This window comes from Ictidomys tridecemlineatus, chromosome 7, assembly GCF_052094955.1.
Source record: "Ictidomys tridecemlineatus isolate mIctTri1 chromosome 7, mIctTri1.hap1, whole genome shotgun sequence".
Classification (NCBI taxonomy): Eukaryota; Metazoa; Chordata; class Mammalia; order Rodentia; family Sciuridae; genus Ictidomys; species Ictidomys tridecemlineatus.
The window spans coordinates 34,125,746-34,143,911 of NC_135483.1; the positions used below are offsets into that span (position 1 = coordinate 34,125,746).

Below are 18,166 nucleotides of genomic sequence, written 5' to 3' on the forward strand. Positions count from 1 at the left end.
TTGCTAAAGTGAGTTGTGGGGAAATTGTGGAATGGGTTACTAATGAACAAGGACATATACTAGCATGCTTTTCTGGCTAATGTTGAAGGCTTTGGAGATCTTCTAACTTTGAGGTTTTTAGAGGCTTTGCTGCCATGGGAATAATCAAGGCCACCAAATGCCAGGTGGTGGAAACTGCTTTGGCAGTTCCTAGGTGGACCCAGATGAGTGGGCTGAAGCCTCTTTTGTAGGCTCACAGGTTTGCCTGTTTCTTTTAGGTTCTGGAAGCTCCATGGAGAGCCCTGGGTGATAAACATTTCTTATCCCAAGCAGGCATTGCTCTTTGAGATAATGTAATTATTGCCTCTGTCTCACTGACCTATTGACAATTGTTTTCTTTCTGCATGGTGTGGGTAGACTCTGTGTGGGAAGGTGCTGGTTTAATTTCTGTTGTATCTCATTTGTCCTTTTTCTGGGAGCAATTTAAATCTCAAAATGGATTCAATTGGGAGTCACCACTGAGGAGCTCCAGGGTCAACTTGGAACAGTAAGGCAGAGGCCATCAGGAAATCCCAGTGAGTCACCTGGCATAAGTCCCTATAATAAGCAGAGCTGTCCTTAACAGGCAGGAATTTTGTTGGTGAAATTTAGGCACCTGCAGACTGATCAACTCAGATGATTGAGGGGTGAAGAGGCGAGATAAAGGCATCTTATCTGAATATATGTTGGGCTCTTTGAGACCTTAGGTATTGAAACAATAAGTCTTTTATTAAGATGAGATGTTTTTATTTATTAAGTGCTGAGTTCAGATCAAGATAGTGTACTTTTAATTTTCATGAAGAAGAAAACAAGAAAATGCTACATCTCAGGTAAAAAAGGAGGGAAATTGAAAGGAGGCACTTAAAATGGTCATACCAAGAATCGTGTCCTCTGAGTTCTAGGCTGAAGGCAGTGGCCCATGGGCAGCTCTTAGATGGTGATACTGAGAATGTTCTTGAATTATTAGGATAAATGTAATATCATAAAAAAGGGAAATTAAAAATTGACCTTAATCCTCATGTCTAGATAATAATTGTTGATATTTTGACACATGTTGCTGTTGACACATGTGGCTGATTTTATATATTATATTTATATATCTATATACATATGAAATATATACATGCTATAATTTGGTAACCTCATTTAAAAGCATTCTACAGGTATATTGTGATATTTTTAACATCTTCATTTTTTTTTTTTTGGTGGTGGTGCTGGGGATTGAACCCAGGGTCTTGTACATAGAAGGCAAGCATTCTACCAATTGGGAGCTATATCCCCAATTATTAAATATTATGCTATAGTATAATGGTACAGTGGTAAAAAAAACATGAAATCTTGAGCCAGAATTCCTGAGTTGGAATGAATACTGGCTCAATTCTGTCTAATTCCTTTCCCTTGGGCAAGTTATATAACTTCTCTATGCCTTCCTTTTCTCTCTTAAATAGGGGTAATAATAACATCTCACTGGATTATGGTGAAGATTAAATGAGTTCATGTGTTTTTCAGGTTCTTAGAATATAGACTGCACCTAATAATTGCTATGTAACTTTTTGCTTTTGTTGCATACATTTCCATTTTCTGAGCTATAATTTAACACAGATTGCTTGATTTAGGTGTTCCTAATTTTTATTATTACAAAGTATAAAATGTTTGTCTATACTTCCTGGTGTTCCATTTAAAAATATTTTTTTAGGCTATGATATAGGAAGATAAAATTTCTGGACCCAAATACATGCATCTTTTTAAGCCTTCTGATAAATTTTGGCAAATTCATCTTCTGAAGGGTTGTATCAATTTGCACTTCCACTTGAAGTCTTAAAAGTGTCTACTTCCTCTTATCCTTCCTTGTTGAGGCAACAGTAGTATCTTATGTTGTTCTGATGGGCATTTCTTTGATTTCAAGCTAGACAGATATTTTTCTTATGTTTATGTGCAATTTACCCTTATCCTTCATAGTTCTTGCTTCCTGATCTTCACTTTTTTTAACATTTTTATTTTAAAGTGATATCAAGTATTTTTCCTATGTCAGAGACATATTGAGTGCATTTAATAACCAAGATGGTGAAGAGTTGCCCCCAGCACATTTCATATCTAACACTTAGTGGCCTCCTGTATTTAGATCCTTGCAAGACTGGATGAGCTTCTGATCTTCTGTTGGTGATATTTTGTAATAGTCCATGTTCTTTAAATTCTTTGTTGTTGTTATTTTTGGTTATGTTTCTATAGCAACAATTTACATTTTTTGATATAAATAACAGGTGCAATTAGTCAGGGAAGGAATTGCCACAAATGCTGCTGGAAACACTGCAAATGAGACTGGATCCCGCCTCTGTGACTTCAGATCATTTCAGATCCGTAGGCTTTTGTAGATGAAATTTCATTAGCAACAATCTTCATCTTTGCAATCACCGTAAATATTGTGACTACCTGGGAGAGAATCTTTTGGTTTATTAAAGAGATAAGCAGTTACCTAATGAGAAACTGTCAGTAATATCAAAAACATGTGGAGGAATATTTATTTTTTAAAGACTAAATGAGCAGAATGCCTCAGGAACCCATATGGATTCACTCTTGAATTAGTTCCTGAATTCTCCTGCCTGACTGTGGGCCGTGGAGATCTCTGGCTACATGGTACACTGTTGCTGAGTGTTGACTATCAACAGAAGCTGATATTCTTTGTTGGTGTTCCTGAATTTTCTCCATGAGAATCTTGCTGTCCCGTGGAGAGCTGAAACAAGTGATAAAAACGTGTTTTTTTGGAAGAGCACAACATGTGAACTGTGAAAGACGGAGGGAACACGTTCTGTTCTGGAACACAGAACAGTTCTAAAGAGTAGAAGGCTGATGTTTTGGTTGATAGTAATGAAGGACTTTATTATCAGAAGAGTACCCATCAGAGCGTGGCTCACCTTTCTGAAGTAGCCACTGGGATTCTTCAGCAGAGAGGACATCATCAAAAAGTAAAGGTTTCTGAGATAGGCAACACCCAGGACTAGGTTACTTCTAAGATTATTTTTTTCAGCTCTGAGATTCCACAATCATGTAGTTTTTAAAAACCATATGCCTACTTATCTAAATTAGTCAAATTCATAGAAATGCAAAGTCAAATGGTGGTTGGGGGCTAGTGGGGTAGCTGTTGGTATCCCAACTTAAAAATGGTTGTGATAGTAAATTTTATGTGATTAAAAAAATTACATAAAAACACAGTAAAAAAAAAACAAAACAAAAAGCCCCAGGTGCTTGTTTTGAATTTAGCCCTAGGTAAAGCACTGTAGGGGACCCAGATGTGTAAGATAGTCCATGATTTCCATTGGCTCATGGCCCATCTCTGCTGTTAGACCTCTGGAGCCTGAGCAAGAGCCATGAGCCCACAGGAGCCAGCCGTGCCAGGTCCCCAAGACATTGCCAGAAACCCAAAGAAACAAACTACTTCTGCCTTTTCCCTGTCAATCTCCTGTAAGTGCCTTCACTGTATAAGCCAGCTGGTAATCCGTCCAAGCATGTGATGTGCTGCTGCTTTCCTTCCCCATGAGTAGAGTGGGATAGAAGAGCCAACAGACAATTGATAGGAGACCCTATTTAGGTACAATTACTCCTTTGTCTTCTGTATCCATGCATAGGCTTCTACCCTTATATAAACTTGATAAGGCAAGAGCAGTATTGTGATGTTTCTCCAATGCAACAAATCAGCAGCAGCCTTGCACAAGTGAAGATATGTCTATTCCTGCCCCACGAGGGCCATATGAAGTCCCATCACTCAGTGCATTCACATTTTGGTGATATATATGTTTCTGAAAACTTGTTCCTTGTCCCTGATGCCAATCCAACAATGAAGATGCCAATCCAACAACGAAGACGCAGTTTTGAAAAAAGAAGTTTAATTACTTTGTTAGCAAAGGAGAAATACAGGGGACTCCTGGCCCAGAGTCTGTGATTCTTCCCATCAGAGGCAGCAGGGGTTTTTAATGAAGTGATTCAGAGAAATCCCATTTCCTGAGATTAGGGAAGAGAGATTAGGAAGGAGAAGATGGGGAGAAGAAGATCAGGGAAGAGATTAGGGAGGAGAAGGTCTGTAAGAAGATCAAGGAGGAGATGATTAGGGAAAAGAAGATCAAGGAGGAGGTCAGGGTGAAGAGGATCAGGGAGGAGAAGATTAGAAAAAAGATAAAAAACTTGTCAGTGTGAGAGCAACAAGGTATATAGTCAAAGCATTAAGTGAACCACTGTTACAATGTTGCTTCCTCTTTTAAGTTAGTCAAAATTTCATTTGTTTTGTAATCCAAAGACTACATCATAAAGTTAGTTACTGGCCAACACTTTTTATATGACATCTTAGGGGAAAGAAGAAAGGAGAAAATGATTTCTACATATAAGTATATATGTAACAAATAAAGAAGAAAATGCACGTAATTGATAAAATCCTCACTTTTGTAATTAATCACAAGACCATGATGGATATAGGTAAGTTATATGTCAATATCTCTATATCTATATCCATATCAAATCTTCCTTCTTTGCTTATCCATTCCCATGTTTCTATTACTTTCAACTAGCCTTCTGGTTGGCCGCTTAACACAAATCTTCATTCCTGAAGAGTCTGTCCTTATTGGTCCCTTCTTTATTGGTCTGGTAAAATGTTCTATTAACTTTACTACTGGACAAGGAAGTCAAAAGTAGCACCCTAGAGAATCTTCTGGATTACAGACATTGTATTTCCTGTCTCCATTGTTCAGCAGCAATTCTGTTTCATCTTCATCATTGTGAACGGTCACTCTGTACTACGATCAGAGGTAGTACAATTTAACCTTTGCCAGTTGGCTCAATGGCACCAGAAGTCTAAAATTACCAGGTATGGGTCTCAGATTTTAGTTCCATGGAACCGTTCTTGTGCATACAGTGGAAATATTTTTCCTCAGGAACTGATAACTCTATCTGGAAAATCTCAGGAATGGAAAACAAAATCTATGCAATTAAGTCTTTAGGTATAATAGTGCAAGAAGACCCTCCACTTTAACCCTTGGTTCTGAGACCTATGTATTCTATTTATGGAAGAATAGCACTCTACATGAGTTTTCGATTCAAAGCTTATACTGTATAGATGGCACCATAACCTTCTCCCACTTAAGTACATAACTGAGCCTTTAGTAGGATGCTACCATTCTGTCAGGTCACCTGCATCTTGATGGTGAGATAGGGAGCAAGACCAGAGAATTCCATGGCCACAAGCCAGCAGCTGCTCTTCTATTGTGAGATTAGTGCTTTGGTCAGACCAATGTTGTGAGGGACACTGTGATGATAAATAAGCTGTTCTTTATGTGAACGGGTATTGTTTGCAAAAGGCAAATCTATATCCAAAATACCCACTTATTCCAGGTATCTGTCCACTCCATGATGGAAAAGACTCAATGTAATCATCACCCATCAGATGGCCAACTCGTCCACTTACGTTTATGTTGGCCCCTGCAGTTGGCAGTTTGTGCACTCATTGATGGTGGGAACTGGATTTGCATTAGTGATTCTACACATAGTCTCCTTGATTGTTGTCATGACTACTCAGAAGACGAGTCCGTGGAGCAGGCACTAGGGTTGCTGGGAAACAAAGGCCGACTGACATCCCCAGAATAAGTTATCTTGTCCACTTGATTATCATCGAGAGCTGCCTCTGCAGTGGATGCCCTTCTAGGACCCTGAAAACAATATACAAATATTTCATAAATTTTGTCCATTCCAAAAGGTCATCCATGCAATTTTTCCCCAATCCTTTTTTTCCTCCCAATTTTCCAATTCTGTTTTTCCTAAGTCTCTATCCGGCCAAACCTTTTTTCAGTATGTATGAGTCAGTTCAGATTTATATTTCTGGCTATCTTTCTGTCCAAAGAAGATATTTAGATGTATTGTAAAGTTTTACCATCTGGGAGGATTTTCTTGACTCACTATTTTTGAACAGCCACTCCTGAGTGGATACTCAGTAGCTAACTTCCAGCTAGTGCCCATGTGTAATGGAGAATCATCTGTAAAATGTATCTTGAGTCTTTTTTCCACCTTCATCTGGTTACAAGAAACTCCTCATGAGGCCATCGATGTGGGTTGAGGAGAGAAAGCAATGCAGCAGGAGTGAGTGACCACAGGAATCGGAGTCATCTGATCATCCAACTTATTTGTATCTGCAGGACTTGCTATATATGCTGACTCATCACATGTATCACTTCCACTTGGTGAGGCTGATAGCACTTGGCTGATGTTATGGTTTGGTAGATGATGACTGGTTAGTATATGGTGGGTAGCTCAAGTCATATGGTCCTCAGGTGTCCAAAGTTAGGAATTCTGCCTTCACCAGAGCCTAGAAACAGGTTCTCCAAAGGGAAAATCAGCAGCTGTTTTTCAGATGCAGAAAATCAGTAGAAGAGACTGGTTTTGCTTCAAAATTCTAGTATATGAAGCTGTGAGTCTTGCCTAGGGCTTGCCCTGGGCTTGTTACAGGAGATGAGCAGCAGAGCCTGCAAGACCACAGGAATATCCAGTGTGAGTGAAGGTGCTAGAGTTCTGCATACCAATGGATAGCTTTTCTTCTGAGTTTTCTTAATCAAACAGTAATTATTCCTAGCTAGCATTTTTCTAATATTAATCATCAAAAATGTGTTGGGTGTATTTTTTTACTCATCTAACTCAAGGAATCCTGCCTCATTTATCTGCCATAGCTTTAAAAAATTTTAAAAATAATCAGATTTTATACTTCTAAGGAGCCTGATGGAATTACTTTTTCTTATTTTTAACTTAAACTACCTTTTGGTAAAATCAAGCACACATACCACTCTCACTCCAAATTGAATCTATAGTTTAATGAATTACCATGAGCCCAACACTATTTGTAGTTTCCATCCAAGTCAGGGGATAGCACTTCACCACCTACTCCAGAGGTCTTTCCATGTGTCCCATCTTGGACCTAAACTCTTCCTTCCCTTTGTAAATATGTATTATCTATATTTTTATAATTTATTTTAATAGTATAAAATTTTAAATTTATATTAATTGCCCAAATGTGCATTCCTGGATATTATAGTTTTGTCTTTCTCGTTTAAAAAAATGAGAAATGTTTCTTGTCACCTATAGATTCCTATTACATTCCTTCCTTTTTCCTTATAGTTTACCTGGGACGAATCGAGGCTTCTGTTTGGTAGCATTTCTCAAAGTCTGGATTTTGCTGATTGCATACACATGGTCCATAGCAATGTTCCTCTGTCCTCTGTCTTTCCTGCAATGTTGTAGCTGGGTTTAGAGGTTTGATCAGTCTCAGGAACCATTCCTTAGGCAAGACTATAGAGGTATTTTTCCTCAGGAAGCACATAATGTTTGTGTGTTCCATATTTGTATATTAAAAAGTGTTGATGTTCAATGTCTAGGATAATTTATTTATTAGGATTTATAATATGGTGATATTCTAATTTTGACTTTTTTCATTTATCAGTCATAATACTTTAATGAGTAATTACTTTTCCTTGTTAACTTTTTTGGTTACCCGATGGTACAATTTATATATGAGAGCCAAGGTAAATATTTGACGATTCTTCTTTATTTACCAGGTTTTGAAATAATGAATTGGTTCACTTGTATCCTCCCAAGATGCACACATGTACATAAGCTGTGGACTTCAGCATATCTGATGGGTCTATTTAATTGCAATGATATTTTTGGAAGTTCAAATGATTGCATCTTTGGCTGGTGGAAGCCTCTTAAAGTTGACTCCTGTTTATTTTTCCTGGATATTATATCTGAATGTGTTTTGTGAATATAAAACTCCATGAACTGAAAAGTCAAGAACTACTAATCTAGATCAGATCTTTCTCCAATTCCTTCATGACCTGAAATGACCAGGGAATATGTTTTGAAGAGCAGGGAACACCCTCCATAGAAAGGGCATAAGTGGATTCTGTTTACAAATATTCCTGGCTTTGTATTTAGAGACCAGAGAGTACTGGCTTCCTGTTGGGCTAGTCTCCTCTGGAAATGAGATTGCTTCACTAGTGTTGTCCACTTTTCCGGAAAGATCTGATACTAAAAGTTTTCTTTAGAACGACTTACTCTTTTCAAGGTATGAATTCTTGTATTAATCAAATATCTGGGATAAAATTGAAAATGGTCGATACACTTTTTTGAGGTGGGATTGAACTCAGGGGCACTCAACTACTGAGCCACATCCCCAGCCCTATTTTGTATTTTGTTTAGAGACAGGGTCTCACTGGTTGCTTAGCGCCTCACTTTGGCTGTGGCAGACTTTGAACTCTAGATCCTCCTGCCTCAACCTTCCGAATTGCTGGGATTACAAGCATGCGCCACCGTGCCCAGCTGAAATACTGTCCTTTAGTTTCATCCACCCTTGAAATTTTCTGTGTAATCCAGAATGTACTTATAAATTAACCTGTAGGGAACACGTAGTTAATCTTATTAAATGTGCGATTGCTTCAGGCTTGTGTGTAATAGGACTTGAGTTAAACTGAGCTGTGCTTTCAATGTGTCATTTCTTACCCTCAAAGAAAACTTCTCATATCTCTCTCCTCTTAGGAACCTGCTTTTTCTTTAGCTCACATGCTGTTTTCTGTCTTTCATCTTCTAGCTTGGATAATTCCAAACCTTCTAATTTTCATTTTTATTTCTGTGAAGGTTACTTTCTGGAAACTGGGCTATGAAAATGTTAAACAAGAAAAATTGACAGGAGAATTAATACTTGACCAGCAACACAAAGCAGAACCACCCACAAGAGAGAATGAAGGTGGTTTGGAAAAGCTTATGACAGAAATGTCTCTAATAATCGTCTTTTGGTTTATATCACTCAAGTTCGCAGGCTGGGTGATATGGATTTGAGAAGAGCCTTATGGAGAAGGCGTGTCTAATTTTCTAGCTTTAAGTCTTTAGCCTAACCTTCAAGGTGATTCACGGTCTTATTACTGTCCTGGGAAAGTCTCAGTGGCCCCACCACCTGTTGGCTTAAGTACGGACTTTCTCTGTGGTTCTATTTCCCTTTCAAGACTCATCTCCCTATATTTCCTATGGACTTCTCTTCAGATCAGCTCCATTAGATTGCTTAGGTTCCCTGATTCAGCCCACGCTTTTCTACCTGGGTACTGGCTCACAGAATTCCTTCCATCTGGAATGACCTTCCCTTTCGTCTCTATCTGTAGAAATATCATCAAGACCAATCACAATCCCCCCTCCTCCATGAAGATCTTCCTGATTTTTCCCAAACAATTACTTTATCACTTCTTCGAAATCCAAGCAATTTGCTTATGACAGTCGCGTTGTGTTATTTTGTTACATGGTTAACAGTTGTTGCTTTCATTTATGTACTTGTGACCCACTCATGGGGTATAAACAGGATGACTCTATGTCCAAATTTTCTTGAGACAATTCCAATTTTCCTGGGACGGTTGCAGTTATACCTGTTGTCCCAGCATCCTGTCTGCTTAACAATCCCCTTCACTTTCACATGTATCCTGATGTGGACAGTAAATTAAATGGTCACTTTTGGAATAAGCAAATGGAGGATGGGAGCTCCATCGTAGTCATGTTTGAATCTCTGGTCGTTTGGCATAAGGAGTGATTTAACTCATGTGGAGAGCTAAGGAATTAGCAGAAAAGAGAAGGCCTTTTTCTGGGGCAGGGACCACTTTGTCTGTTCTCAGGAAATAACTTGAAGAGAGTAGTCTTGATTCTTCTGTTTTCCTAATGGCACTACCCAGAAGCTCTTCATTTCTCTTGGGAAGGTTGGGTTCCCTGAGGGTTTAACAAACAATCCGTCCCCACTGGAGGACTCTTCCCACCCATGGTTAGTGCAGTTAGCACTTCAAAGGAGTCTACTTGAGTATTGTGCAGAATATTTAGTACATGTGTAGAAGGGACTTTATTTGTTTATTTTAAAATTCTTTTTTATTAAAAAAAAACATTTTAGAGAAGAGTTGATAGAATAGTAAGAATCACAGCCCCTTCACTGAGTTGACCGAATAATAGAGTCACAACTCCCTCCTATTACTGTGTTTGTTTTCTTTTTTATCCACTCCACATATGAACCCACAGGTTTAAGCTTATGTTCAAGGAAGATTCACCCACAAACATTCACAATCTCTTCCCGAAACACTTGAGTGGAGCTGGGGGGACATCATGAGACTTTACCCCTAACTAGTTCCTAAAAATCATCTGAAGTATAGTCCCTTTTTCAAATTTTCTCAAAAAGTTTTTTTGGATCCAGATTCCATTGGATCTATTAGAGCTCTTAAATTTCTCTTTTGATCTAGCACATTTCTTTGTTTTTGTTTGTTTGGTTTTTTAATTGTTTATTTTTAGTTATAGGTAGACACAATACCCTTATTTTATTTTTATGTGGTGCTGAGGATTGAACCCAGTGCCTCATCCATGCGAGGCGAGTGCTCTCCCTCTGAGCCCCAGCCCCAGCCCCTTTGTTTGTTTTTAATGTGTCATGATGCGTTATGTGCTGGAGGTGGAGGCAGTGACACGTTAATATGTAATATTTGAGATCCTTTCCCTCTCTCTACTCCAATAATTCTGCTTTCACCTACTGGGCTTCTTCCTCCTCCCCTATCCCTCAAAGAAAGCGGATCTTTGCCTTATTTGTGCCCTGATTTTTATAATCAACCATGAGGCGACTGGAGATGCATTAAAGGAATAGAGTGGGGTTGGAGGGAAAGGAGGCCAGATGGTGATCCTGAGGCTTTACAAAGGCCACTGCTCCTCCTCTGCATGCCCCTCTCTCAACCCAGCTGCTGGAAGACTTGTGAGTCTTGGTAAGAAGTGGAAGGAGCTTATAAGAAGCACAGCTGTGGGTTGTGTATCAGATCCTCTTTGGTACGCATTGGGAGCCAGAAAAGATTATGATTACTTATTAGTTCCTTTTGGTCTGTGGCTCCCTGAGTGTGACCCCCACCCTGGGATGTCTAGGCCCCAAGGATAGCCAGCAGTTAGTCTGACCATGTGCGCTCCTTTCCCTTCAAAGGAGAAAACATCTGTCCATAGAGAAACAGCTTTCTTATGGCTCTGCTCTGAAATCTTAGGAAATCCTAAGAGGATTTTAGCAGCTCACAGAGCTTTATCATCCAAATTGGAACACTTGGGATGGTAAAATATTTATAAAGAATATGATTATAATAGTGAAATACCAGTAATGGTTACATGGCAATAGGCTTAAGCCAGAATAATGTCCCAAGTTTAATGTTGGTCCTGGTTATATACTCAGGTTGTTTGTACTGCAAATTATCTTGCAAATGGCTAAAACTTACAGTAAACACAATGGAAAAAATGTATGCATGTCTCCTGCTGCACATAAATATTAGATGCGCCCAGATGAAACTGTGCTACAGAAGCAACAAATTCATTTGGTTCAATCTAATATAAGAAGACATCCATAATGATTTCAAAAATTTTGATCTGTCTGCTGTTATTTCTTTAAGTGGTAAATTCTTTGAGGATAAGAAACATCTATTTATTTATTTATTACGTGGTGCTGAGAATCGAACCAAGTGCCACATATGTTCAAGGCAAGTGCTCCACCAATGAGCCACAACCCCAGCTCCTATTATTTACTTTTGTTAGCTCCTTTATTCATTCATTCATCAAACTTTTATTGAGCACCTATAATATGTAGGTGCTGTGCTACATTTTGAGGATGGACCACTGGCATAGAAAGGGTACCCAGTACTCAAAGTAATATAATTGTTCCCTTTCCCCTATTCCAGCTAGAATTGTCCCATAGGCAAATAAGCATAGTAGGTTCATATTTGTTATTTGATTAAAAAAATAAAAACATCTAGAATGGAAGTCCAGGTACACAATCATGCTGCTGCTACCTATAAAAAATCTAACACTTATAGAAATATGTCTTCTTCTGCACCCCTTTTGTTATACCTTAAGGATCCATATGCTTCAGAGATGTAATTTGGTTTTTGTCTACATGAAGGTCAAAGTCTAGTAAGAATGACATGGGAGCTGCAGGAGACATCATAGGTGCATAAGTCTGTCTAGGGCACAGCTGAGGTGCAAGGTGGACAATGGCTCTTCTGCCTGCTTGGTAAGAGTTAGAAGAAAACTATCCATGGAGAAAAGGGACTGGAGCTGCCATTCATTGATTTAAAAACTTGTATTAAGTGATAGGTGTATTCCACAGAGGTGAGTGTCCATTGAGGGTGATAAGCTCTGAAATAATAACCGTGGTCATCAATATACAGCCATCAGTTGTGATAAATATAGCAGAGGAAAAAAATAGTGGGCGACAGAGCCACTATTTCCTTTTGGAGAGAAATACTTCTGAGAAGGTCTCTCTGAGGGAGTCACATTGAATCCCAAGGTTTCTTTAAAGAATGAGTTCAAGTCAGGTCAGTGAAGAGAGTTGGGAAGGGGCCTCCTCGGTTCAGGAATGACTTTGCTCAGGAGGGAAGCGGAACCTACCAAGTGCTGGGCCAGCTACAGATGAGCAGTGGAGGAGGACGATGGTGTCAGGTGAAGAGAGACAAGGGACAGCTCACAAAGCACCCAGGAGAAGGAGTTTTTATCTTGACAGAAGGGAAATTAAAAGATGGATCCTTTTGCAGGTGTAATGGGGAGGAGTTGGTTGGTTAGGACAGGAAGACCTGAATATCACAATAATTGGAAAACTATAAGCAATTTTATAAGCTGGAGCATGGGGCGTGAGGAAGCTCACCATGCTGAATTGGGAGTTCTTCCTATAAGCAACAGGGAGACTTTGAAGAGTGGCTATAAACAGGGTGACATATCAAATGCATATTTGAGAAAGATAAATCACAAGTCTGGGTAAATTCATTGAAGACATGGAAGGCTGGAATATTTGAAATTTTTTAGTAAATAGAGGATGAAGGCTTGACCTAATGCAGTGGCAACAAGAAGAAGAGGAGACCAAGATGTTCAGTAGACATGATCTAAGGGAGCTGGTTATTGGTGAGATAATGAGGAGGAAGATTTTAGGATGCCCAGGTTCCTGGCTTCTGTGATGAAGGGAAAGCAGTAGGTAGAGGAGGGGCAGGTTTGGGCAAGGGATGGTAAGTGCTAAGGGCTTCTGGGAGAGCCAGCCTGATGTTACGGAAGTAACTGGTAAGTTAATGTTTTCTGAAGTTGATGGAGTTCTCTCTGAATATTTTTCATATGTTTACATGGTATTTATTGAGAGAGTTGGAAGCACGCAAACTTTTATAAAGAAGTACTTGCATTTTACAACTGACAGATTGCTTTATTCAGAATTATTCATAACAGGCTTTTTTTTTGGTGTTCAAGAGACATTCGACTTTGTCAGTTTTGAAAATTTGTTATTTCTGGTATGTTTAGATGGTGGCTTTTCAAAAACTGTAAAATATTACAATTGGCCTTGCTGCGTTCTGTTTGCTTCCCAGTTTCCCATGAAACAGACAAGTTCAACATCTGGCTTTCTTCTTTCTAAGGGCTCTGGCAAAAAAAACAACAAAGATTAGACTTTACACTTGACGGATCATGCAGGTGGGATAGTTTCATCCAAAGTTGAGTCCGGAGCGGAGTGAAGCTGCGGCGGCAGAACTGCTCTGTGTAATGTTACAGAGGAGCCACACGGGAGGATCCCTTTTATGGAAGGGCGTTCTTGAGATGCATGCAATAGCCCATTCTGAGCGGAGATGCACCAAGGCTGTGTTGAGACACCAGGAGGACAAGATCTGCACTGTGCTTCCTTCCTCTTGTCAGCCCAGAACCTTGTTGGCTGTTCATGGCAGTTCTTCTTTTTTAACTTCATTTTTCAAGGTCAAATCCTTGGATTCTGAATTTGAAAATCCCTTTCCCAGCTTGAAAGTCATTTATTCTTAGGGCTGGAAGGGACCTTGATAATTATCTTTTTTTTTTTTTTGGCTGTTTTTTTTTTTTTTCCCCCTGAGGGAGTTACTGGGGATTGAGTCACATCCCCAGCCTTATTTTGTATTTTATTTAGAGACAGGGTCTCACTGAGTTGCTTAGCACCTTATTAAGTTGCTGAGGCTGGCTTTGAACCTGCGATACTCCTGCCTTAGCCTCCTGAGCCACTGAGATTACAAGTGTGCACCTCTGTGCCGGGCATCTCTAGCACTTTTGCAGTTGGGATTTTTCTTATCTGGAAGGAGAGGTGAAGCAGTGTGGCCACGGTCATCCAGCTGGCTCAATACTGACCTCTCTGCCCCAGTTGGACTCCCTTTTCAGAATAGTGGGGATGCCAGCCTCTCTCCTCCATTTATTGTGTTGTTTATCAGAAGTTAAGAGTCTTCTTTCACTTGATAAAGCCTCTTGGAAATAATTTGGCTTATTGGAAGGAAGCAAACACATGCTTTTCTCTGAAAACTTATTTTTGTTTCTTTGCAAATGGGTTTTCGTTCTAGCCCAGTGTGATTCCCCTTTATTCTAAGAGCACTCTCACAGCACAGCATGACATCTCTCTAATGGCTGAGCTCGGCAAAACCCCACATGCTCTGGAGCAGGGCACCTTCTCTCCAAGTCAGGAGATGCTAGAAACTGGCCAGCACCACAGCTGGGATTTTAGGGTGGGAGATGATAGAAGTTTCCGAGAAGCAGCAGTGAATTCAAATGGACTTTCAATAGGATCCTCTTGATTCTTTAAATTAAGACTCTCATACCTCTGTTGGTCCTAGGAATGAGCACACCATAACTCCTGGTCCATGGTGGGCACGTGATGCTTGGAGTACTGGCCAAGTTAAGGGAGAGAATGGGAGATTTTAAAAGGTGTTGTGAGATGAGGAAACGACCCACGTGGTGCTTACCATTAACTCTCTTGGATTGATAAGAAAGGATTCAGGAATTCTTTTCTTAGGAACTGAAATGTCAATGAGGTCCATGCTTTAGTTAACATGGCATAATCATTCTGGCCTGGGTGTGAGTGCAGGGATGGTGAGTACTTCTCCAGGTCTTTGTGATGTCCATTCTCTGACCCATGAAGGGCCTGGCTTACAGTCAAAAGCCTTTCCCCTCCTCACTTCTGCTGGAAACTTTTTTTCTAAGGCAGCAAACACAGACTGATCCACTTCTGGATCAACAGAATCCAACAGAATCCCACATTTGTAAGAGCTCCATTAAAGCAAAGCAGGGACTGTTGAGTGAACAGGTGGGAGCTGTTTCCGAGAGCAGAGAGTGAGAGCTGCTCTCTGACCTAAGCACACTCAATAAGGAGGAGCTGTATCCTGGTGGATGTTACTCATATCTTGGGAATAAATATTCAGAAATTTCTTCTTGCCACAGCAAAGCTTAATTCTTTTTTCTCCAAATTTTATTGGTGTATTATAGTTGTTCAAAATGGTGGGATGTATTGTTATGTATTAGTTCATGCACATAGTATAACAATATGGACTTTCAATAGGATCCTCTTGATTCTTTAAGACTCTCATACCTCTGTTGGTCCTAGGAATGAGCACTCCATAACTCCTGCTTTTTAACATGGAATAATCATTCTGGCCTGGGTGTGAGTGCAGGTATATATATTGCTGGTATCACTCCCCAGCACTCCCCCCTTGCCCTCCTCCTCCCCCTGCCTTACCTCCGTTCTCCTGATTTCCCTTTGATTTTCATGAGATCCCTCCTTCCCACCTTTCTTTTTCTTTTCCCTCTCTAGCTTCCACATTTAGAAAAAACATACGACCCTTGACCTGAGCTTGGCTTATTTTACTTAACAGAATATTCTCAAGTTTTATCCATCTTCTTGAAAGTGACATACTTTCATTTTGCTTTGTGACTGAATAAAACCTCACTGTGTACATATTCCACATTTTTTTTTATCCTTTTATCCATCGGTGGAGAACTGGGCTGGTCCATGGTTTGGCTATTGTGAATTGTAACCAAAGCTGGATTCTGCATCAGAACACTCACAGGGAACCGGAGCTCCAGGACAGCCCAGGGACTCCGTGGGTTGCATGTTCTCTGTTCATCCTTTCAAACCCAATCTGTTTCTTCCCACACTGTTCTGGGTCCTGGGAGGCTTATCTCCTTGAACTACACCAATGGGCCTCTCTGTCCTTTGGTTTCTGTTTTGATTTGGCCCATGGTGGGCACCCATGTCACCACCCCATAGTGATTTCCTTAACCTTGCTCATTCCTTCTAAATAGTCCCCTTCATTAAAGTTCACTCATGAGTATATCATCCCTTTCCTGCTGCCACCCTGAACGAATGCATCATCCAGTCCTATATGTCCATTTTACGAATGAGGAAACAGAGTCACAGAGAGGTCTATTGGCTTTTCTCCTTTTACTCCTTATTTTTAAACCACTTTTCAGTCTTTAAAACCAAGCCCATGAGGTCTTGAAATGCTGGATTGGGGATTAGGAAACTTCTGGCACTATGGCTTTCTGTTCTAATGTGATGATAGGTTTGTGAGAAACTTAAATTTACCAAAAAACTGTGCCTTTAAACATTTTTAATAGGACAAAAAAATAGTTAGGAGAGACTCCTCAGGGAGACTGCTGTCCTCCATTGGGTAGTGGGAAGTCAGAAATGCCTTCTTCCTCTGGATAGGAAGCACCAGGGCCAGGGATTGGCTACAGGAGTGTGAGCTGATTTGTCCCCCACCCAATATGTGAGGAATAAAAATTTGTGGTCATGCCTCTAACCACATGTGAGTGAATATGGTCTGTGTGTGGGGGGCGGGGGAGGGAACTTGCATTCTTCTTTTGTTAACTTTGCAAAGGTCTCTGTAGTCTCTGTAGTAGCAGTGCCTGTTCTTATGTGAAATTACTGTTCTGTTTGTATGAAGTAAAGCCCCTGATGGTTTCTGTCAGTGATGCATAGGATGATTGAGAAAGAAATGTGGGTCTTAGGCTGAAATCAAATTGTTGACACATATTACTAAGATTTTCTTGCCAACATCAATACTTGTTCAAAGACGTCATGTACTTAGGAAAAAGTCCCAAAGACAATCCTTGAGCCTTCTTGTAAGAAATGCCATACCACTTAGACTCTTGGTAGCACAGAGGACAATACTGTGTGGACACCAATTTAAATGGAAATACCTACCCAATTTATTTCACTTATATTTTCATATTTTCCATTTTATAGACAAACTAAAACACCATGTGTAAAAAAAAGCAATAATAAGTATAGCATTAAAAATATCGTCTTAGCCTTCTATCACATTTCAATGGGCTGCTATTTTCTTCTTTGTGTATATAATACATTGCTTCTGATCAGTGAATCATAACAATGAAATATGGTATTGAAGTGAGACACCTATGAAATTGATAGTATGAATCAAACAATGAGTTGGGAAGCTAAGGATTTACTCAATGAGGACTTCAGTGTCTTCTGGGAGACTACTGCTGGGCTAGGCATGGAGGGTACAGCTGAGAACAGAGATGATTCCTTGTCACAGGGGAGACCAGAGAGTAAACTCGTTGTAGGTATGGTGTTACAGAAGGAAAAGTACAGCCTTCTAGGGCGTGTTCATGGGGAGTCCAACAGTCAAGGGCAGCAGCTGGACTTTTAGGTGGAAATCAGAAGGATGCATGGGAGTGAGCCCGGTGGAAGGGATTTGGGAAGCAGGAAGGACAGGGCTGTCAGAGTGAGAAGTGCATGCGACAGCAGGGAGGTGCAGGAGTAGGGAGCTCAAGGACCACCAGAGCAGCAGGAGCCCAGAGAGGTACAGGAATGAACGACAAGGGCATGAAGTGGAGGCAGGGCCCTCTTACCATGGCCAGGAGTCTGTCCTTCATGGAAGGGGTCAGGGGAAATTGTGGAAGGGGTTTCAGGAGAAGAGTGTCCTGCTCAAGTTTTAGAATTATCACCCAGGCTGTGGCAAAAATGAAGTGCTGTAGATCCCAGGCAGATGAGGACCACGGCAGGGTCACACTCCACGCATTAGAGGGCTAGAGGATGGGATGGAAGAAAGTGTCAGATGATGCCCAGGAATCCTAGAGCAGGTGACAGTCCCACCATGGGTTGCGGTCTTCAGATAGTAAGTATATCCTCAGTTCTTGATAATCTAAAATAATGATTTTCTTTGTTTTTGACAGAGTGACATCTGACTTGAGCCTTCGGTGTGCTGTGGGAGATCCGCCACCAGGTAAATACAGAACAAGTGTTTCTCAGATTTAAAAGCCATACTTTTTTTTCCTGCCTCCCTAAGACCTAAAT

The 18,166-nt window shown here is 40.3% G+C and overlaps 1 protein-coding gene across 3 annotated transcripts in view; it reads left to right on the top strand.

The window, feature by feature from the left end:
• The window catches only part of Ncald (neurocalcin delta), a 391,592-nt gene that overhangs the window by 94,404 nt on the left and 279,022 nt on the right, over positions 1–18,166 (top strand). For all 3 annotated transcript variants that reach the window (XM_078016848.1, XM_013357529.4, XM_021724989.3), the window contains exon 2: positions 18,046–18,095. The gene's annotated coding sequence lies outside the window, so the exon portion shown is untranslated. The remainder of the gene's footprint in view (positions 1–18,045; positions 18,096–18,166) is intronic.